This window comes from Diabrotica virgifera, chromosome 5 (assembly GCF_917563875.1).
Source record: "Diabrotica virgifera virgifera chromosome 5, PGI_DIABVI_V3a".
In the NCBI taxonomy this organism is placed as follows: Eukaryota; Metazoa; Arthropoda; class Insecta; order Coleoptera; family Chrysomelidae; genus Diabrotica; species Diabrotica virgifera.
Genome location: NC_065447.1, coordinates 19,136,622 through 19,161,498, shown reverse-complemented (window position 1 = coordinate 19,161,498; position 24,877 = coordinate 19,136,622). Strand labels below are relative to the sequence as shown.

General features: G+C 32.2%; 1 protein-coding gene and 1 long non-coding RNA gene across 3 annotated transcripts in view; one reads left to right on the top strand and one right to left on the bottom strand.

The window, feature by feature from the left end:
* LOC114333027 (serine/threonine-protein kinase GA29083) overlaps positions 1-24,877 on the top strand; it is a 147,148-nt gene that overhangs the window by 4,888 nt on the left and 117,383 nt on the right. The window lies entirely within an intron of this gene.
* Positions 15,720-17,436, bottom strand: LOC126885659 (uncharacterized). Its single transcript, XR_007698421.1, has 2 exons — positions 16,774-17,436; positions 15,720-15,901 (listed from the first exon to the last, which is right to left on the bottom strand). It is a non-coding gene; the product is annotated as an uncharacterized LOC126885659 (long non-coding RNA).

Here is a 24,877-nt window from a genome sequence, read left to right as displayed (position 1 = left end):
TAATGAAAATCCGTTAAAATGAAATCATAAACTGTAAACACGTGCATTTTGTTCTTCTCAGCAGTTTAGCATTTTCGACAGTTTACAGATTATAATTATTTAATAACTGTTATAAATTACAACACAAAATAACGAATGTGACACATTCGAATTTAGCGTTGTACAAATATACCTTTATATAGCCGGTCAAACTTCTAGAACCTATTAATAATACATAAATAAAGAAGTCTTTTCATTATAAGTCACTTAATTTTTGAGCTAGAGACTTTTTTTTATTTCTGAAGATAGATATTATTAAATACTTTAAATTAGTTGGAACAAGTGATACTCGAAAAATCCATAGTTTTCCCGCTTTTTGACTTTGAAACTATAATATTTAGCATTTGAAGAAGAAGAGCTAACATATCAAGTATAGCTCGATTACTATTGGTCTTAAAGAAAATTTAGAAAAACGGTTTTGTTTATTTTTTTAAAAGGTACATTTTTATTAAGCATAGTTGTTTTGATAAAACGAAAACTTATTAGCTGATTATTAAAACTGATTAAAAACATTGATTTTATCGATATAAAACTAACACTTTCGATAGCTAATAAATCGAAAACTATTAATTTTATCGAAAAAATGTATAGAACGTTTTTTGCTTAGAATGAATGTTTTTACCAACTTTTGCGGTCAAAATATAATAAAAAATTTCCACCCCCGAGATGTGGTGGCAACCACCCCCATAGTAAAAGCGCCCACTACTTATTCTCAAATTTTCAAGCAAATCGATCCATTCTGTAAAAATTGCGAGGTTTTGTCCTATTTTAAGCTTCATTACTTGGACTATATGCAATAATGTAAGATATGTGTTAATGAATTAGATATAATTGTGTTGGTGACAATGTTAGTAAAAAACACATACCTAGCACCACAAAGGAGTTTAAATTTTCTCTCTAAAGAGAAAATAAAAATTTCTATTATGGCTTGTAGTGCAGTCACTGAAGGTGGATATGAGTGGTTAGAGGATATCTCAAGGAACAAAGGTGACATGGTGCCAACTTGCCCCTGAGGTGGATGCCACCCCTCCTCGGGGGTGAAAATTATTTTATTAAAAATAACCCCACAATTCGATAGAGGGACAAATTATAAGCAAAATTTGTTATTTAAAGTTATTAAAATAAATCAAAACTTTTTGAGTTATTAAAGATCAAAGATTTTAATTTTTCGTGAGAAAAATGCATGTTTTTAACCGATTTTTCATAAATAACTCAAAAACTATAAGTTTTTACAAAAAAGTTATTATCAAAATTGAGGCTAATAAAAAACCAAATAAACTCCTTACTAGAAAAACCTTTTAATTTTAACTAAAAGTGAGTTATAGGTAATTGAATGTATATTTCTTTTGTCGAGTACCCAAATCTAAGTATTCAAGCTTAAATACCGGGAAAATGATGCATTTTATATTTTATAACATAAACTTATTAAACATTTGTCAAAGTTCATAGAAATATCTATCAAATAAGCCCTCAAACAGGTTGATAGCATTAAAATTTATGCAGAAAAAATGTTTCAAAATGTATCCTTTAAAAATGTTTCCAAAAAATGTTATTGTTTTTTTTTTGTAAATAACTCCGTTAATTTTTAAGATGTCAGGTTCACCTGAAATCTAATTAAAAGTTGATTCCAAGAGCTATTAAAAAACGTCGAAATTAGTCTTTTAAACCTTACTTTTTTAAAAATAAAAGATTAAATGGCCCTGGTTACATGGTTCTCGCAGCAAAATTGAAATTTTAAACGTTTCTATCTCAGTTATTTTTTATTCTACGGAAATAGTTAAATGGGTAAAAAAAGTATTTGGAACTGAAAAAACTAAAATTTAGTTATATATCATTTTTCACGTATATTGAGTATTTTTGGAGTTATTATCAAAAGAAATGAAAAGTATGATAATTTTAAAAATTCTGATTTTTTTAAATTATATCTTTTTTTTTTCAAAAATATGCATTCTAAACCGGTCAAAATTGTTGAAATCATTAACTATGTTAACATAAAGAAATTCTTGTGAAGATTACTACAAATTTGAATTTTTGTGAAAATGGCGTATGTTTTATTTTTCACTTTTTCCTAAAAAAATCGAAAGGGTTCTCTTATTTTCATCATAACTTGCTTAATTTTGATGCTATTAACTTCTACTGCAGCTCATTTGATAGGTATTCCGAAGTACTTTGACAAGTGCTTAACAAGTATATTCTATAAAATGCATTGTTTTCCCGTTATGTAAGCTTGAATACTTAGATTTGAGTACTCGTCGAAAAAAATATACATATTCAATTACCCAAACTCACTTTGAAATAACATTAGTTTAGTTCTTTAAGTGGGAAGTGTATTAAATTTTTTATTGTCTTTAATTTTGGTAATACAGTCGAACCCGCTTATTGGAATAGCCTTCGTACCAAGCAAAAGTATTCCTATAACAGGGATATTCTAATAACCGATCATATGTGCATAGTAAAAACGTTTTGGGACCTCAGATTTTTATTCTTTAAACCGGGATATTCCTTTAACCGGTATTCTAATAAGCGGGTTCGACTGTAATAGGTTGCTTTTTTACAAAAGCTTATAGGTTTTGATTAATACGTGACAAACAGCTTTAAAACATTAATTTTTTTTAAGAAAATAAAATCTTTGATATTTAATAACTCAAAAAGTATGGCTTTAAATTTTGCTTAGAAGTTGCCCCTCTCTCGATTTCTGGTATTATTTCTAATAAAAAAATTTCACCCCCGAGAAGGGGTGGCATCCACCCCCAGGGTAAAAGCGCAAGTTGGCATCATGTCACCTTTGTTCCTTGAAGTATCTTCTAACTACTCACCAATTTTCATGAAAATCGATTGAGGTTCAACGAAATCGGAGGTGAAAACCTTCAGTGACTCCATTATTGTAACAAATCTTGAATATTGCAATTATAGTGAATAAGTAAATGCTACTAATATAAAAATACACATGGATAAATAGTTTAGAAAAATTATTTTGCAAAGGGTTAAGATACGCAAAATGCCCTCACTCCCAGAATTCAATTTTATTAATTTTTTTACGTTCTATGCAACTAAAAAATGAGATAACGCGGATTTTTAGCTCGCCACCCCCTTACCCCTCCTCCCACAGCCAAAAACGTAGATTTTTAGATTTAATTTTTTTTAGTTGGGTTCCAATTGATTTAAAAATTTCAAAAAATTCACAAGTATAGCTAAGGCTTTTACAAAACATGTCCATTTTTTATGGACCCATAGGTCGAGTGTACATAACCTCAATTTTTTTTTAACTTTTTTAAAACCTATAACTTTTTTTTGAAGGGGGCTGCAGGTCCAATTTTTTTTGCATTTTGTGTATTTTATCAAAAGCTATCTCTCTAATTTTTTTCAGATTTTTCCATCAGGTGCGCCATTTTGAAAAATTAAGAAAACTGTTTTTTTAGGGGGTTTTTGAAGATTTTCTCCATTTTATAAACTGCAACATAGATCAACTCAAGGTTTTGTTAATAGATAATGTATAATTTAAAATAACTGAGTATATTAGGATATTCAAAAATTGGCGAAGCACTTTTAAACCCCCCAAAAACCATGTTTTTTTAAAGTTTTGTAAGGATTTTTGCGGATCTAATTATATTTATTGTGGTCGATACAGCCTGAATATTTTTTTTTATTTTTTTTTACGTTCTATATGATTTTAAAAAATTAGGACTCACTGCAATTTTAGCCCACTTCCCCTATTCCCCCTCCCCCATAGCCAAAATATCAATTTTTCGATTTTTTTTAAGCTGCTTTGCAATTAATGAATGTTATTCGGAAGCTATTTCTTTGTGGCATTTTTGTAATTAACTATTCTAAATGGTCATTTTTTAGTTAAATTGTGGCTTATTTCCCATTTAGAATAGTTAATAATTATTAAATTATAATATACAAATAATTCACACGCACAGCTGAGGCTTTTACAGAACATCTATTTTTATGGACCCCAAGGTTGAGTGTAAGTACATTATTATAAACTCTTTTTTTTGTTTTTTAATACGTATATTTTTTTTGGTGATGGATTTATGTCTATTTTTTTTTGTGTTTTGTGTATTTTATCAAAAACTATATTTCTGACTTTTTTCAGATTTTTCCGTAAGGTGCGCAATCTTCAAAAATCCGCAAAACTGGTTTGTTCGGTGGTTTTTAGGGATTTTCTCCATGTTATAGACTTTAAAATAGATTAATTCAAGGTTTTTTACATAATGTATATTTTATAGGTATTTAGGTATAATTTGAAATAACTGAGTTTTTAGGGATATTTTATATAATTTGCTATTGAAAAAACAAACTGCTAGTTTTCACAATCATAAACTTGTCAGGATGGCACGTTCCACAATTAAAATTACGTTTCACAATTAAAACTTCCCCTGTTTCGATACCTACATCAAAGTTTGTCCGACTAGATACCGTTAAACTATTCAGATATTTTCAGATTGATATTAATCAACTTTTTTTGGTACGCGGGATCCAGGCCTAATATTTTTTGAGATCAACACAACCTGAATACTTTTTCATTTTTTTACGTTTGATGTGTTTAAAAAATAAGCGTTAGCCCAATTTTAGCCCTCCTCCCTCTCAACCTGCCCAATAAATCATAATTTTTTTTTCTCAGTATATCTGTTGCTCAGTTTGTCCTCAAGTAAACTACATTTAACAAAATAATTTTAAATTTTTGCAATATTTTTATATGTATAAAGTGAAGATTTTTATATAAAGTAAAGATGTCATTGTGATATCTTTTGGGTAGGATACAAAAAACAAAAATAAAACAGAATAATCAATTTAAGAAAAATACATTATTTTAATATATCCTACTTCTTGTCGTTTTGTGAATCAAACCATTTTGTTCTTTGTTAGTTTGTATTTAGTAGGTACCCTAATATTATCTTCCATTATACATATTTTAATTATTCAAACATGTGCTTGTACCATCTACATAACCTATATCTCTGCTCTGCCTATTATAATGTCACTTTGATTCACGTTCACTGCCACGTAAAACACCATAAAAAGAATAAGGAAAGTATTACCAAAGAATATAGCTCCGTATATACTCGTAGAGTATTCGGAGAGTATATTCGTTGGTATTACACTTCAGTTTTAAAGTCTTCATCGCTGTCTTCGTCTATTACAGGTATAACATAATATGTATTGTCAAAGAGTTTTGTAAGATATTCTGCTGGCTTGATGATTTTTGTAAAATATCTTCCATGCGATAAATAGTATATTATGGCAGCTACATGCGAACAACAGCCTATGGTTATGTTGCCGTTTGCGCAACTCGCATCTACAACAGTATCTATTGTTTAATGTTTTCCGAACCATCTTCGTTTGGCTCATAATGCAAATAGTCCATGCTGTATGCTTGTCCCCATTAGGTAAATTATTTCGATTCATTTTTTTGCACAAACTTATTCAAAAACAGGTCCTTATAACAAATCCACATGGTGCCAGGCAGTACGAATTCAAAAAATCAATTTTTTCACTTAGGACAAACTTGTTTTAGATTCTCTGGATCAACCTGAGCAAAAAAGAACTCTTGTGATTTTTCTATAAAATTGACTGTCGTCGAGCTACATGCAATTTAAAATTTGAAAAACGCGAAAATGGCAATTTTCAAGGCTTAATAACTCGATTAAAAATTATTATTATGAAAGTTATAAAGTGACCAACTCAAAGTTTGAAGTCCCCCCCCCTGCAGGAGCATGAAGAAATTTTTGTCATTATTTTAATAATTAAAAATGAGCGCTAAGCACGTATTGAACCGGCCGTCCGCGAGAGAGATTCGTAAATTCATTGGACGTTTTAAAAAAAATATCGATTGGAAGTCAAAAATGCGTTTTAAAAAAATAAAAAAGGGATTTTGAGGTTATATGTATTGTACACTCGACCTACGGGTCCATAAAAAATAGATATGTTTTGTAGAAGCCTCATAAAATTTTTAAATTAATTGCAACTTAACTAAACAAAAAAAATAGAAAAATTGACGTTTTTGTAGGGACAGGGGGAGGGGGTGGTGGGCTAAAAATGCGATTAGTCTTATTTTTTAATCACATATAACGTAAAAAAATGAAAAAATATTCAGGCTCTATCGATCTCAAAAAATATAATTAGACCGGCAAAAATCCTTACAAAACTTTAAAAAAACATGGTTTTTGGGGGGTTTAAAAGTGTTTCGCCCAATTTTTGAATATCCTAATATACTCAGTTATTTTAAATTATACATAATCTATTAACAAAACCTTGAGTTGATCTATGTTGCAGTCTATAAAATGGAGAAAATCCCCAAAAACCCCCTAAAAAACAGTTTTCTTGATTTTTCAAGATGGCGCACCTGACGGAAAAATCTGAAAAAAATCAGAGAGATAGCTTTTGATAAAATACACAAAATTAAAAAAAAATTGGACCTGCAGCCCCCTCCAAAAAAAAGTTATAGGTTTTAAAAAAGTTAAAAAAAAAATTTGAGGTTATGTACACTCGACCTATGGGTCCATAAAAAATAGACATGTTTTGTAAAAGCCTCAGCTATACTTGTGAATTTTTTGAAATTTTTAGATCAATTGGAACCCAACTAAAAAAAATTAAATCTAAAAATCTACGTTTTGGGCTGTGGGGGGAGGGGTAAGGGGGTGGCGAGCTAAAAATCCGCGTTATCTCATTTTTTAGTTGCATAGAACGTAAAAAAATTAATAAAATTGAATTCGGGGAGTGAGGGCATTTTGCCTATCTTATTGCCGTACCCTTTGCCAATACATATCAGAAATAAAATTTTTTGGATTATTGTCATGTGGAGCATGGATAAATGAGGTTCTTCTTCTTTTGACATCATAACACTGCATGGTCTTTGGTCTTGCCTGTCTGGCTATGTCCTTCCATTCTGACCTCACTTGTGCCCTTCTCTTCCATTGTCTTATATTCATAGTTTCCAGGTCGTCTTCCAAGTCATCCAACCATCTAGTTCTGGGTCTTCCTTTTTTTCATCTTCCTATTGGCTTCCATTGTAATATTTTCTTTTTATAATAATCAGGATATATATACTGTATATTAATAATCTGAATCACTGTAAATAATGCAAATACACACAACGCAAAAGTCTAGGGATATTTTTATAAATAGACGTATTTTGTTTATATGTAATCAACATAAAAAAATAATACAAAATTTGTAGTTTAAATTGTTGTTTAATATGTCAAAAACCAGAAATTGCAAAAAAAAACAGAAAATTGGAGCAAAAAAAATAATTTGCAAATCACCCATGTTTCACATACCACCATAAAATGTCAAAAACACGAAATATAAACTTAAAGTATGGCCACCACGTTGGTTTATCACAGCTCTACATCTACTGTTCATGCTCCGAATCACATTGTTAATGTCTGCTTGAGGTAGTTGTGTCCATTGTTCTCTCAGAAGCTATTTTAATTGAAACTCATTGTAGATATTGCCCATATGTGGAGTAATTCTTCCTTGGAGCATGTCCCATACATGCTCAATGGGATTCAAGTCCGGTGATTGTGCTGGCCACGGCAATACATCAATACCCTCGTTATCCAACCAGTTTGTTACAATATGCGCAACATGTGGTCGAGCGTTATCATGCATAAAGTAAAAATTTTCTCCAACAGCAGCAGCAAACGGGCGCACAACAGGTTCAAGAATACTGTCCAAATATTGCTGTCTTCTCAGAAAGCCACGTGGGAAAATGAGGTCAGTTCTTCCGTCAATCATGATTCCGCCCCATACCATTAATGTACCACCGTTGTATGCATACACTTCTTGAAGATATCGTAATCGTTCTCCATTTCCGGGTCATCTCCAAACTCTTGTCTGACGAGAATCTGGATGAAATCCATATCTAGACTCGTCATTAAACAAAACTGTGGTCCAGTCATTGTCAGTCCAATTCTGAAACTCTTGACACCAGGTTAATCTTGCAGCGCGATTGCCTCTAGATAGAGGTGGACATCTCAGCAGTCGCCGACTACGAAGATTGGCTTCATGGAGACGCGATTCCTCACAGTACTGCGGCTAATTGTTACATTATGTGCAAGCTGTAATTCATCAACCAGCTCGGGTGCTGTGATTGTTGGCTGCCTTCTGGCATTTAAAATTAAATATCGGTCTTGAGCGACGGTTGTAGAGCGACCACGTCCTGGATGTTGCTCGGCTGGACTCCCAGTGTCTCTAAACCGACGCCACAAACGACTTACGACGCTTTGGGAGACACCCAGCTGGTCAGCAACTTGAGTTTGTCGCATACCAGCTTGAAGGAGGCCCACGGCTCTATTCATCTCGTCCAACGTTAAATGTTGTCGTTGCATGGTAAAAAGACAATATCTTTAACTCACCTGTTAAGCAGGCATGGTATAAAGTGACTAAAATTAAAAATAAACAAAACATAAAAATGTCGATTTTTTGTCCCTTATGAAAAACATTTTAAAACAGGTATTGCTATCAGTTTTACAATTCTTTTTTGATAAGAAGTGAGTGTCTGTATCAACAATAATTATAGTACAAGCAAATTTATATGGTCATGAAATTTCTGTCATTGGTATTGTCCAATTATTAAAATATCCTTAGACTTTTGCGTTGTGTGTAGTATTTGAATGATAGCAAGTTCTAGATGCTGGTGTTAAATTTTACTTGTCTACACTTGTTTTCTCAATCTTTTTGTTTCAAAACAGCAGTGTCAGTATAAAGCAGCCTCACATTATTACCAAGAAATTTACAATCAATTAAGATTTTATGTGTCATTAAAACAGAATCATAAAATGTGTATCTTTCAAAAGGAAATTTTCTAATTAAATTATTTAATGAGATTAGTAAAACCACCAAAAATATTATGCAAAAATTGATGTTTTAAATCTACAAGGTCACTGCAGGGTGATCTAAGCTCTACCTACTTAAATAAAAATGAGATTTGTGGTTACAAATTTTATTAGTTAATTTTGCAAGGTACTCAGTAGTTTATGTAGCCTGTAAACAAATAAATAGAATCTAATCTCAAAGTGGATTTTGATGTTGAAAGTAGTCAATTTTGGTTAATGTACAATAAAAACTTAGATAAATCTAGTTTATTTAGTTATAGTAGTTTATATTTGTGTGTAAAGATGTATAAATATATGATCAAAGATGAAAAGATAAAAAAGATTTAAAATCCAATAGCAGTTCTTTCTGAGAAGCCAAAAGTAATCAAAAATTATTATCTGTCTCTAGACAGATGTCACGAACGCATTCATATGCTTTTAATATTTTATTAATATGTATAAAGTCTGGCTAACTATCTAAGAGAGTCATTAATATTCAGCTAAGCAGGTGCTATTGTCAGAGTTGAGAGATGATCAACCATCCCCATAACGTCCGTTTAGGTCTCTAGACCTCTGCAGTGGGGCTACATAGCGTCCGATACACAGAATTATTTTCATAATTCTGCTTAAATAGGCAGCTTGGTTTCGTTTCTATTCAGAGGTGTTCATGTAGCCCTACTGAAGAGGTCTGGAGATACCGAAACATACATATGGGGATAATGGATCATCTCTGAACCGAATAGAAACATATTTATTTATTAAGCTCAACAGGCCGTGAAGGCCTAGGGCTGAAAGATTTAATTTTTCCTTACAATTACTATTACATATTTATATATAATGCTATATCCTATACTACTATAATATATACAATATTACATTTGTTTGTATAAAACACTTAATACTACACTTAACATTATAGTCTTTCCATACATTTCTTCACCACTTCCTTCCATTGTTTTCTGTCCAAAGCTTTTTCTTTCCAGTTTACAATATTACTTTGTTTTAAGTCTTCATATACGCTGTCCTTCCATCTCCTTCTTGGTCTTCCTATTCTTCTTTTTTGTATTGGCTTACGTAATAGAACCATTTTTGGCATTCTCGCCTTTCCCATTCTTTCTATGTGTCCTAAGTATCGGATTCTCTGTGCTTTGATTGCCGTCGTTATTTTTGGTTCATTATATAGTTCTTCAAGTTCCTTATTATTTCTTCTTCTCCATTGACCGTCTATTTTCACGCCTCCATATATTGCTCGTTGTATTTTCCTCTCCCATCTTTCTAAAAGGTCTATTTCTGATTTTTTAAGCACCCATGTTTCACATGCATATGTAGCTGTAGGTCTGATAACTGTTTTGTAGATTCTTATTTTTGTTTTTCTTGACACATCTTTGGATTTCATTAATGGACGCAATGCTCCATACTTTTTGTTTGCTTTTGCTATTCTTGCTTTTATTTCCCCTTCCCCATGTCCCTTTTCATCTAGTTTTACACCCAGGTATGTAAATTCTGAAACTCTTTTAAATGCGCATACATTTTCTCCTTCTATCTCCAATGTGAAATTGTCTTCATTTTCTTTATCTGTTTCTCCCATTATCATGTATTTTGTCTTTTCCTTATTTATGAGAAGACCAAAAGGTTTGGCTTGTTTTATTATATTGCTCATTAATTTTGTTAGCTCTTTCTTACTTGTCGATAATAATGTTAGATCATCTGCGAATGCAATACATTGGTGGCCATTTTTAAAAATCGTTTCCTGTGTGCTTATTTTACTTTTCCTGATTATTCCTTCCAGTATTACATTAAAAAGAGTCGTTGATAGTGGGTCTCCTTGTCTTAATCCTTCCTTTGTTTCAAAATTATTTGATTTATGTCCCTTCCATGCTATTTCGTTTGTGGAGTTATCCATAGTCATCTTTACCATCCTGACGATTTTACTTGGTATGCCCATTTCTTTCATTAGTGCGTACATCTGTTGCCGCTTTACCGTATCATAGGCCTGTTTAAAGTCGACGAACAGGACGTATACTGCTATTTTATGTTCGTAGCACGTAGTTTGGATTTCTTTTAACGCAAATATTTGGTCTGTCGTCGACCTATTACTTCTGAATCCTGCCTGATATTCGCCCAATATCTTTTCCGTGGATTGATTCAGCTTTTTTCTTAAGATGTTTGTCAATATTTTGTACACGACTTCTAGCAACGCGATACCTCTATAATTTTCACATCTCATTTTATCACCTTTTTTATGTATGGGGCATATCCTTGCCCTGGTCCATTCTCCTGGCATTCTTTCTGTTTCCAATATACTTTTTATCAGGCTATGTATCTCCTTGTGTAGTCTTTTTCCTCCTGCCTTTATCATTTCCGCCGATATTTCCGTTATTCCTGGGCTTTTATTGTTTTTTAGCCCTCTTATTTCATTTTCTATTTCTTCCCTCATAGGTGTTTCTATTACTATATGGTCATCTTCAATTTCCTGGATTGTTCCCCTTTCTTCTTCGTTTTTGTTTAAAAGTTGTGTAAAATAAGTTTGCCAATTTCTCATTATTTCCCCGGGTTCATTTATTAATATTCCTTCCTCATTTTTCATATATGGGTTATGTTTCTGATATCCCCTTTCCATTTTTCTTGTTTCCTGGTAAAAGGATCTTATTTCCTTTTTTTGGAATTTTTCCTCTATCACTTTGAGTTTTTCTTCGTTGTATTTTCTTTTTTTATTTCTGCATGTTCTCTTCATAATTCTCTTCAATTCTCTATATTCTTGTGTGCTAATGTCACTATTATTTCTTAAGTTTTTTATTCTTATTTTTCTAATTTCTTCTGCTATTTTTTGACATTCCTCATCATACCATTCTTTTGCTTTTTGTTTTCTATTACCTTTAATTAATATTTCTTTACTGGTGTTTAAAACTGCTTCTTTTATGCTTTCCCACTTTTCTTCCGGGTCTAGTGTTTCTGGTTCTTCGTTTAGTCTGCTGGTTATTTGTTGTTCGTACTTCTTCTGTGTCATATTATCTTTTAGTATTGCTGTGTTGAATTGTTTTTTGATTTCTTTGTCCCTTTGATTGTCTTTCTTTATATTAGCATTTATTCTATAGGCTGCTCTTACCAAAAAGTGATCTGAGTCACATTCCGCTCCTCTCATACTTTTTATATTTATTATATTATGGGCGTGCTTCTTCTCTATTAATATGTGGTCTATTTGATTTATTGTCCTTTTGTCAGGGGAAATCCACGTTCCTTTATGTATATCTTTTCTGCGTTGGTATGTGCTTTTTATTACCATTTGTCTTTCTGTGGCAAAACCTATAATTCGTTGACCATTATCATTTGATACATCGTGTTTACTGTATTTTCCTGTTATATTTTCATATATATCCTCTTTTCCCACTTTAGCATTGCAGTCTCCCATTACTATTTTGATATCAAATGCTGGTAATCTGTCATATTCTCTCTCTAGTTGCTCATAGTATGCATCTTTGTCTTCTTCGGTGGCGTCTTCTATTGGTGCATGTACATTTATTATGCTTATGTTTCGTTGATTCCCTTTTAACCTGATTGTGCACATTCTATCTGATATCGGCTTGAAATTCATCACTCTGGTTTTCCATCTTTTCTGTATGATAAAGCCTGTTCCTAGCAATCTGTTATTCCCCCCACTTTTAAAAAATACTATATCATCTATTTCTACTATTTCTGTGTCTAATTGTTTTGTTTCTTGTAAAGCTAATACAGTAGGAAAAATGAAAGAATACCCATGAACGAACATATAAAACACGCTGTATTTTCCTGTCACCGTGTCATACAAAAAAATGGCCAGCGCAAGTACATGTAATAATTATTATTACATGTACTTGCGCAGGGCAATTTTCTTTGTGACACGGTGACAGGAAAATACAGCGTGTTTTATATGTTCGTTCGTGGGTATAGGCCATTTCAAGACTTTGACGTTTATGACACTAATTGAAAGCTGGAAGGCAAACATTGAAATTATTTATATTTGTACCGCATTGAGTTTCTTAAGTTTTTTACGTTTAATAGTTTTTTTATAAAATAGTTATTGTTGTTATAAAATAGTGGTTTATATAATTGTTTTTATATAATAGTTTAATCGTTGTATAATAGTTTTTTATAGTTGTATTTTCCGAACATTTTGCTGTTGACTTCTGTAGCTTCTAGCTGTAGAAGTACTTTAACGACTGTATTTAGTTGTAAGCAGTGAATAAATAAACATAAGTAAATATTTTCAAAAGCTTTTGGTATATAGATCCATTTTCCCTCAAAGGGTATGAGTTAACCTACAGTAGAAAAAGTTTTTCAAGGGTGACAACATGGACAAATATAGTTACTTACATGGACATAGTTTTTTTTGTATTTGGAGCTTAGTAATAGTTTTTACACAGGTCAACAAATGAAGGCATTCAAGAGTTTAAATTCTTACAAATATTTTGAGGTAGGATTTGTATATAATTGTGGAGCTATAAAAATAAATAATTTCATCATAGTGGTTCACCCCAGATATCTTAAAAAATTGACCTTTTAAAGAATTTGTACAGTCGGAAAAATGAAAGAATACCCATGAACGGTCACGTCAAACAGGTACAATCACATATTTTGTATTTGCTGTTCTTTTTCTATAAATAACAAACGATAGAGATAGATTAATTATGTTAATAATATGTGATCGTTCATGGGTACTCTTTCATTTCTCCGACTGTACCTGCAGTGAAAAAATTTCAAGAGAAGAAACTGAGAATCTGCCGGAAGAGGTGAAATGTTTTTTGATTTTAGACAACGCTCCTGCTCATCCCTCTGAAAATATTCTATGATCAAAACATGGCAACTTTAGTTGTATGTTTTTGCCAAAAAATACATAGCTTATTCAACCCATGGATCAGGAAATAATTTTAGCAACAAAATGAATATATCGCAGAAAGTTTTTAGATGAAGTAATTGTATGATGAAGATAACACAGAAGATACAAGAGGGCAGCATACTTTGCAAAACTTAACTGTTACAATTTGAAATCAACAATTTGTTAAGTTTGCTACAGCATGGAAAGGCAGTTATTAAGGGGTTACATAGGTCTTGCGGGTAAAAAAAGTGACTTTTTAAAAAAATTATATCTTGGAAACTAAAAATTATTTTTATTTATAATTGGAACATGTAAAAGTATAGTACACTCAAAAAAATTTCAGCCAAATATATTAATTTTTGTAGAGTTGACTGCAATTTTTCGACAACAGCCCTTTTTTGTGGTGAGCAGCATAACAAGTCCAGTCTCATCTGAAATTTCTTGTAGTTTATACCTCTGGTTAGTGAATGAACAAAGATTTTTTTATTAGATGAGGTCATTTTTGTTTTATCAAAAAAAAACTACTTTAAAAATGAGAAAAATTGGGGTCAAAAATGTGTTTAAACTTATGTAAAATCTTCAAATTTCATTTTTTTTAATTCCTTCGTTCATTTACTAGCCAGAGGTATAAACTTAAACTACAAGAAACTTTTTGATTTCAAATGAGACTGGACTTAGTTTTGCTGTCCACCGCAAAAAAACTTAAACTCTACAAAAATGAATATTTTTGGCTGAAACTTTTTTTGAGACTACCTTAAGTACTATACTTTTACATGTTCCAATTATAAATAAAAATAAATTTTAGTTTTCGAGATATAATTTTTTTAAAGTCACTTTTTTTACCCCTAAGACCTATGTAACCCCTTAAAAAAATGTTTGATGGCCAAGATGCATACATATATTTAGAAGGAAAGTTCCTAATTTCTGTAGTATAATACATAATACCGAAGAGGAAGTAGCTCTAAGCGCCGGACTCCACTTGCAATTTGTAGTCGTGAAGATTGAACACATTCTTTCAAATAGAAGTCAATCCATGATTATTTAGTTACAAATGGATTGACTTGTATTTGAAACAATGTGTTCAATCTTCCTGATTACAAATCGCAAGTGGAGTGCGGTGCTAATAACACCAAAATATTCCATATGAAGGTACACAGACATTGAAAAATTCCTGGAATATCCCCGAAAACACGTTTCCTGAACATCCCAGGAAAATCCTGTGTCAGCATTTTAAACATTACTTGAATGTCTTATTGGAACATTCCATGAATGTCCACGAATGTTCTTTGGACATTCAAAATATATTTTGTAGACATTCCCTGGATATACCAGAAATACAGTGATGAGCGCTCTAATAACCTGCAAAATAGCACAAAAGATGGAAAACGTATTAAGTAGTGAGATAAAAAGAAATGAAACTAGTCGAGCTGGGAAATTTAGCGATATTAACTTATACATTTAGATTGTATTGATTGTGTACCACCTTCAGACGTATCAGACGAGTTTGGAAACTACCACTGTCACAGTGACAGTTTTAGTTGACATACTCCTCTGATATGTGTAAAGGTGGGAAACAATCAATATAAAATAAAATTTAAAGGTTAATTTCGCTAAATTTCCCAGCTCGACTAGTTTCATTTCTTTTTATCTCACAACTAAATATGTTGCCCGTCTTTTGTGCTATTTTGCCGGTTATTAGGGCACTCATCACTGTACATCCTTGCTGATGTGACAATACCTCCTATCTGTTTTTTCATGAGTTTTGTAGGAGAGATGGAAAAACATGTTTTAAGGTCACCTCCTGTGTTCATATGTAAGTTTTGACTTGTTTTGTAGTTCATAGATAGTTTAATTTACTACAAAACAAGTCAAAAAATATCATATGAAAACAGGAGGTGACCCTAAGACAAGTTTTTAGTCTCTCTTACGAAACTCATGAAAAAACAGATAGGATGTATTATTACATCACTGACGATATGTGGCCATACCAATTAATACATCCTTGATAAATATAAACATTTTTATTGAACAAAATCTTTTCATACATTTTTTTAATGCAATTTACTGATATTCCTAAATATTTCAAAAAAATGTGTCACATTTGCTTTGTAAACCTTTCTTTTGCCTTTCGTAGCCACATATTCCGTTTCCTTCCTGGGTTTTTGTAGACCACTTCTCTCAGCTGATTCTAAAAAAAATAAAATAAATGGTAATTTTTCAATCCTTTACAATTAACAATCAGAAGAAATATTTACAGGTAATAATATGCATAAATAATAATATTTTGTATTTTGACAATGACGTCTGATTTGGAAGTCGAAAGATTAATAAAATTATTTTTTAAGTTAAATTGTGGCTTATTTCCCAATTAGAATAGTTAATTACAAAAATGCCTCAAATAACTAGCTTCAGAACAATAAATAATTCGTTTCATACAAACATTCGTCCAAAGTCAATTATACATGTAGTATTTCCATGAAAAGATTCTTTAAGTGAATTTTGCATAGTTTTCTTTAAAATATCTCTATCAGGCCAGAACACAAATTTTTTAACCTAAGACACATTATATACAAAGTATTTTTGAAATAAGTTGATACCGGGTAGGGTGAAATACTAAACCTATATCCCAAATCTTTATAATCTAAGTTTAAGCTTAGTTTAGCTAAAGTAAGCAATACTTGATCACTTGGTGACAAAACAGTATTTTGATGGTATTTGATAAATGGTGTAATATACTTTAAAGCTATTTTAAAAACATTGTAATTTGCTAAACCAGTATAATTTTTAGTTTTGGCATCATCATTTTCTATACTTTCACAAGATAAAGCTAATTTCTTAAGCTGATATTTAAAATCCTGTGTTAATGTTAATGACATAAAATGTATTTGTTAATTTTTCCATTGTAATATATGTTTGACTATTTGGCAAAATCTTGTCTTCTACTAAACTAGCTTTTATACCAAATAACTACTATCTACCACTAACTATCCATTGTTTCTAAATCTACTAAAGTAACAGTAATGTATCATTAATGAAAAATGTGTAAAATCATAGACCTACCTAGTATTTGTAGAATATAAGACAGTCCAGTGTCTTATAAATCATTTCAAGAGGAATAAAAAAGCAATTTTTTCTTGTAGGTACCCTTTTCTTTTAATTCTCCTTTGGTACCTTAATTCCCATTTTAGATTTTGGGGAACTCATTTCATTGTGTTTATATACCCCATATTTATTGAAGGAACCCAATCTGGATTGTTATTATCAGTTAAGTCGGCTGGTTTTCCTACAAGATTAGACTGTTAACATCTTCAAAAATCGTTAATGTTCAAATGTTGTAACTTACCAGATATAAGATGATTACAGGGGAATTTCCATTTTGCTAGTAAAATCTTTATATTTTATTGCATTTTACCATTGTTGTTGTCTCTCAGATGATAACTATAACTTATTTAGTTAAATTGGTTCAGTTTTGTGCTTAGAATGTAGCACTGATGGTAAGTGGTAAAAGCTAACTTTATCACGATTACTTTGCATTTCACACTTCAAAACACAACACCAATGAGGCATATTATCTTTCTAAATTAATACTTCCAGAGAAAATGTTAAATTAATCTTTGTACAACAACTAAAATGATCTAAAACCATAAGAACCTGATAGAATAATATTCAATGTTTGCCTTCCAGTAGCCATATTGATTTAATTTTGACAGCATCTTGGAACGGCCTATTCTTTCATTTTTCCGACTGTATATCTATTTCATATCTTTTTGTTTCTCTAATTAATTCTTTAAGTTTTCCCGTTTCATAAGTGCCTCTTACGTTCCATGTTCCCAAATTAGTTTTCATTTTCTTGTTTTTAATCCCAATCGTCTCCTTGTCCATTGCCGTTGTTGCTACCGTTTCATTTACGTCGTTTAGTTTTTTTGGTTTCTGTTTTGGTTTTCTATTTTTAAGAGTTGTTGCTGATGTTTATTCCATGTCCATACCTCCTCATTTATTTTTATTTTTTGAAATCCTACCTTGACGTTTTTTCCTTCCAATTTAGCCTCTTTTGCCTTCGTTCTGATTTTACCCTGTATCATCCGTTCATTTTTGTCCATGTCGTCATTAATATATATTTCTTTTCCCTTTATGTCTCTCAATTTGCCTTTATTTTTCATAATTTCTTCTTTGTCCGTTGCATTTTCGAGCTCAATCAAGCAGGATTTACTTCCAATTTTTCTTGCGCTTTTTATTTTTGTCTCAACTTTTAGTGCATTGCATAAAAAATCTTGGACGTTATCTTTTGTTATGTTTTGATCGTAGGTATCCATATCTACTCCCTGCAGTATTATATTATTTCGTCTTTTGTCCTTTTCCATTCTGTCTATTTTATTTTCCAATTCTTCCACTTTTTGTTGGGTTTCTCTGTTTTCCTGTTTCAGCTTTTCATTTTCTTGTCTGAGTTCCTTCATTTCCGCTCTGTACTCTTTTTGCTCTTCTCTTAGTTCCCTTATTTCCATTGTGATAATATTTAGGCTCTCCAATATTTTTTCTAGTTGCCTATCATTCCCAGGCGACCGATGTACTTTTTTACTTCTGCTATCGTCTGCCTCATCTTCCGATTCATCTCCTCTTTTTCTTGTCTTTTCGTCCACACTATACTCGTTCTCAGCCATTTTGTACGTAGCGTTAACTGGGCACACCCGTTTCAACCACGAGGAGGTATGCCCAATTATCCACGCACCAAAATTGCTTTTGTTTTTCGGCAGGTGTTTCTATTTTTTTTAAATCCGGCAACACCGCTTGAAATTTGACCAGCGTTCGCCAGTGTTTATAAGCTTATCTGTTAGCTGTTAACCTCACTTTTATTTGTCCGTTTAGTATTTTATACTATTTTTTACCGTTTTTACTTATATTATTCTTGCATTAGGTAGGGCACAGTTTATACCTTACCTTTTTCACTCACTTAGCATTCAATGTTCGCTGCACCACGCGAAAATCGGGTAAAATGCAGGCGAAAATTAAAACACTTTGTTTTCTATCTAATGCCACGTTGCCATCCGAATAGAAACATAAGCTGTTTTAATTTTCATTTTATTCATATTTTGAGTACACGCAATCAACTTTCGTCGGTTTTTCCTAAACGGAATGTGGTTGCATATTGTAGAGTCCGTTTCGTCTCCCTTATTCGTGGTCTCCTTGCCTTATAAATTGTAAAAGGCAGAGATTAAGGATGCTACAAGAAAGTGGTTCTACGAGAATTTTCCAATTTATTGTCTAGATCTGGGACTTCGCATTTTTCTTTAACCCCTTAATGTACACTACACATTAATTTTAAAGTTTCAGTTAAAAAATAATCGAATTTTTTTAAAATGAAAATCTTGTGTTTATGTACATATAATGAAATTGGAAAAAAATATTTTCAGTGTCGTAGCACCTTTACTTTACCTGGGGATGAGGTGAGTTAATAAATTATATTTTCTTCATAATACAAATATACAAATAATCTATATAAAATCTCTATATCATCATCAATGGTGCTACATCCCTATGAAAGAGCCTCAACCTTCCCAAGTTTATTACGCCAGTCAGTCCTATCCATTGCCAACCGTTGCCAGTTTGCTGCGCCTATTTTTCTCCCATCCTCATCCACACCGTCCTTCCATCTGTGTTTTGGCCTACCCCTATTTCTACTTCCCACAGGCTGTGACATAAGGATTCTTCTAGGAGGGTTGTTCTGCTGTGATCTTGCTAGATGTCCTGCCCATCTTAGTCTTCCTATTCTTATAAGAGATACTGCGTTTTTACCACCAAATTTTTGTTTATATCTGTGGTATACCTCGTAGTTGTACCTCCTCCTCCAAATACCATTTTCACAGATGTCACCGAATATTCCTCTCAGGATCCTTCGTTCAAATATAAGCAGAAGGTTTTCATCTGCCTTGGAGATGGTCCATGTCTCCGATCCATATGTCAACACTGGTTGTATAAGGGTATTGTATATGGTTATTTTTGCTTTTTTGGCTTAAGTTTCTGCTTCTCATATGTCTACTCAGTCCAAAATAGCATTTGTTCGCTAGGATTATCCTTCGCTTGATTCTTCCGTCATGACGTTCTCCTTGGTGATCAGGGAGCCTAAGTATGTGAATTTGTCCACCACTTCAAAGGTAGAGTTATCAACCATGAATTGTTGACCGATGTTTCTGGCGCTATTGTTGGGTGTGATGTTATCATCTTAGTTTTCTTCTCATTTACTTGCAGGGCCATATGTTTTGAGGCATTTGAGAAGGTGGTATACATTTCTTCTAGCTTGCGTGTTGTGCGGGCAACTAGTTCCACGTCATCTGCATATGCCAAAATTTGGGATGATTTATTAAAAATATTTCCTCTGTTGTCTATTCGGGCATCTCTGACCGCCTTTTCCAGAGCTATGTTGAAGAGGAGACACGCCAGCGCATCTCCCTGTCGCAAACCAACATGCGTTTCAAACGCCTGTGATTGTTCGCCCTGTATTTCGACTTTGCAAACAACTTTACGCATTGTAGCCTTAACCAATCTTATCAGTTTATCAGGGATGTAGAATTCATCCATGGCTTCAGACATCATAAAATCTCTATATATTAGCCATAAAATAGTTCTAAGAATAAAAAAATATGATTCACTTCAGACTGCTTCAAATGCACTAACGCTTTGTGTAAAAACAAAATACTGAAAATTCTACAAAATTCAATTCGTATCGATTGTCAATGTTTCGGACTGCAAGTTATTAGAAAATAAATCTCATTTTACAATGTCTTAACACTGACTGGGCAATAAAAAAGGGTAAGTATCTATGTACCGCTGTTTAGTACACTAACGCTTCGAATAAAAACAGTTTTTTAACAATTCAAACAAAATTCAATGTATCAATATTGTCAGTGCCTGGGTCCTACTGCAAGTTATTAGATAAATAAATATCATTTTATAATGACAACATAGTTTTGGAAATTTAAAAAGTTATATTTATCTAAAACGGGCTTCACACTCTCGGCGAAGTTACTTCGCCAAAGTTGACCGAAATCCGAAGTACCTTCTCTACACACTCGTTTGAAGTGCGATACCGACAAAGATCCCTTTGACCAGACCGACAGAGAATGGAAGTAGAACGAAATGAGGCAAAGTTACACAAGGTGGTCGTCTACACTCTTGTACTTGTTGAACCTCGATCGACTTCGGCGAGAGTGAAGTGCGGGCTTAAAAGATTTTACCGCTATTTAGATATTTATACGCTTATATACAAATACCAACTTCGCAAGTGCTTGAAAAATTGAAAAATTAAAATTTCGTTGGTTGGTTTCGTTTCAATTCAGAGGTGTTCATGTAGCCCCACTGAAGAGGTCTGAAGAGATCAAAACGGACGTATAGGGATGGTGGATTATCTCTGAACCGAAATGAAACAAGCTATTTTTAATTTTAATTAAGATTTTAAAAAGAAGAATTTATAAAACATTAACAAAAAGTATCGGCTTATATTATGGCGCCGAACTTTAAGAAATAAATCAAAGAAACAAGGTAAACATTAAGGCCATGGAAATGAACTATTGGAGACGATGTTGCAGGCTCACTAGAGCTAATCTCAGCAACATTTAAACGTTATAGCTCGGACGAATCCAACAGTATCTGGGTCACCTTCCCAGATCTCTTTAGAAGATTCTCACCTCAGAAAAAAAATGGCTCACTAGACTTTAGGGTGAGGAACGAAGAAATTAGATCCAGAGTTGAGCAGACCAGACCAGACCAGAGGTGCTTTTAGAAAGATGTTAAAGGTATTATGTAACAGACCCAAAATCGGCATTGCGTTTTAGCCTACTTCGCTGCTACGTATTCTCGGTCTCCCTTTATGGTGTCGAGTCTTGGACTGTGAATAAAAGTGATTTAAATCGCCTTGATGATTTCATAGTGTGATGCTATAGAAGAATTTTAAAATTTTCTTCGGTGGAGAAGAACTACGATAATCGAAGAGATATGGAAATTTATCTAGATATAATAGATACAATTGAAGCTAAAAGACGAAGCTGATACGGGCACGTGCAGAGAATGCCTGAAAATAGATGGCCAAAAAAGATATAAAAACGGACTTGACCTACTAGAAGAAAACGAGGTAGACCACGACAGTCTTGGAGAGATGTCGAAGATGCAATAACATGCTCACCTATCATTACAATATTTTATAACGTGTGCCAGAATCTTGTGTTTCTCTTCTCAATAGAATCACGAAAATGTAAAGATCTTCTCACAAAAAAGACAGCTTAAATATAAAAAGCAGTTTCAGAACAAATTTAAACTAAACCAATCGCACATTTCAATTATAATTGCATTGTTTACTTTTTGTAAACCGCAATAAAAATTCAGTAACGCTGTTTACAACTTTCTCCACATAATAAAATCTAAACCCGTAAGAATATTAAACTAGTGAGTAACCTTTTCTATTATTATTATTGCGAATAAAATGCTCGTTACTGCAGGATCGTCGTCCAAAGTTGACCTAGTAAAAAGTATTTGTCTCGATTATTAGAATCGGCTCGACATTCACCTACATATTTTTTGTAGAAATGATATTGGAGTTTTTCTTTCTAATTATTTTCTTTTGTGTTCTATAGGTAATTGTTTTGTGCTCTGGTTCTCCGAAATTTTTAACGGGGGCATATACGGTTGAATAAATTGTTTGCTGCGGAACGAATTTACGGAAAATTAGAAATGGTTTTTGTTAGAATAACTCTATTTTTATGACAATTTTCCGTTTATCTAGGACCAGTAGTCAAGTAAATGAAAGTGAAATACTTCGATACCGTTTCCCCTTCAAAGTTGGATTTGTATTGCCTTCCATGTTTGTCGGTCAAACAGTTCATTAATTTTTGATTTGTTTCATTTATTTATTTCTCAAAATTCGGCGCCTTACAACCCAATACTTTCTGTTATTTTTTATAAATATTATGTTCTTCTTCACGTGCCATATCAGAATTATCCGACGTTGGCGATCACCATTGCGAAGGCTTCTCGATCTTTAGGGCAGTCAATGAGGGTATGTGGCTCCGAATTCCATCCTACTATATCGATTTACGTGATATTTTCACAGTAAGTAGGGAATATCCCATGAAACAAAGTACACCCTATGCCGATGTATGCTTTTGTCTTGGGGGCGGTTCCCACCCCTTCTCGGGGGTGGAACATTTTTTGCTTAAATAACTACGGAAGTTGCTAGAGAACCTAATACTAAGCAAAAACTGTTCTATAATTTTTTTTTTCGAAAACTCAATACTTTTTGAGTTATTCCTGGTTGAAAATTGGTCATTTTCATTGAAACATAACACCTTTTCAAACGGTTTTTTGCGAATACCTTGAAAACTATGCATCTACCTAAAAAACTATATAAAACATTTTTGTAGCTTATAAAATAACAAAGAGATTCTTTCCTTTATGGATCTTCTAGTTATAACACAAAAAGAGATAGGGTAAGTGAAAAAAACTTGTTTTCTTGGTGCATGCTCAAATCAGTGTATTTAACTTGAAATAACAGAGAAACGGTCGAGTTTAGGTGTATAATGCCACCAATAACTTTTATTGTGCTTGAAAAGACCTATAAATTATTTAATTATATAAATTATTAAATGTCGATTACATTCAAACTATGCGAGATAAACTGTAAAAAATTTGACGACTAACGTATTTTAAGAAAAAAATGAGTATATTTAACCTTTAACTACCCGCGCATCAAGTTATAACATAACTACACGCGTGGCGTACTTTGTACGCCACAAGAAAATACACTTAAAAACAGCGGATTTGTTTAATTTTTTTTTGAAAAAATACAACAAATAGTTGTTTGTTATAAACCTTATTCGGCATCAGTGAATACTTGGAGTTCCTTTTCAGTAAGCTAATTGGGATTTATAACTGGAATCATGGAATAACTGGATTCCATGATAAATAAAATTACTAATAAAAAATTTTTTTAAATGTGATTTTTTACAGGAGAAAAAGTATTGTTTACAAAAAAAATATATATTTTTTGCCATAATGACTAAAAAACAATTAAAATATGTACTTATATTACGACTTATAGTAATATAATCCTGGGGTATATTGTCCACCACCGGAAACAACAAATAATAAAATGTAAATTACGATCTTTCCAGAACGCCGATTATAACGAAACTAAAACCAAATTGTAAAGCACATTCCAGTGATAGGTTAGAAAAATAAGCAAGGTCAAAAATTAAATTTTTAAATATATTTCCAGTAGAATTCTTATATCTGGCGTACAAAGTACGCCAGCGCGTGTAGTTAAAGGTTAACCCCTCATCCACAAGAATTTAAATGCATCGTTTTCTTTCTACAATACATTTTACTATAGTGTTATTTTTATGTTCAAAAAGTTGGGCGGGTTTAAAATGACTGGTTTTTGAAAAAAATAAGATCAAATTATTGAGCGCATTTTTAAATTTTCTTAAAAATTTTCCTTTTTCTCCATGTAACTCGAAAATGATAAGAGATGCCAAAAAAATGCCATACAAAAATGAAGGTCTCTTCTAGATAAACATTTTGATTTGATTTTTTATAACAGTATCTCTTATCATTTTCAAGTTACATGGAGAAAAAGAAGATTTTGAGAAAATTGAAATATGCGCTCTATAATTTGATCTTATTTTTTTTTTCAAAAACCATTCATTTTAAACCCGCTCAACTTTTTAAACATAAAACTAACACTGTAGTAAAATGTATTGTAGAAGGAAAACGATGCATTTAAATACTTGTGGATGAGGGGTTAAATACACTTCTCATTTTTTTCTTAAAATACGTTAGTCAATAAATTTTTTACAGTTTATCTCGCACAGTTTGAATGTAATCGACATTTAATATTGCTTATTTTACAGGGCTTTTCAAGCACAATAAAAGGTATTGGTAGCATTATACACCAAAAAAACAAACTCTTTTTACCTACCATATCTCTTTTTGTGTTATAACTAGAAGATTTATGAAGGAACGAATCTCTTTGTTATTTTATAAGGTACAAAAATATTTTGTATAGTTTTTTTGTTAGATGCATAGTTTTTAAGGTATTCACAAAAATCCGTCCGAAAAGGTGTCATTTTTCGAAAAGCTGCCAAAGCAGCTAAATTTAGAACGTATAAAACTGTGATAC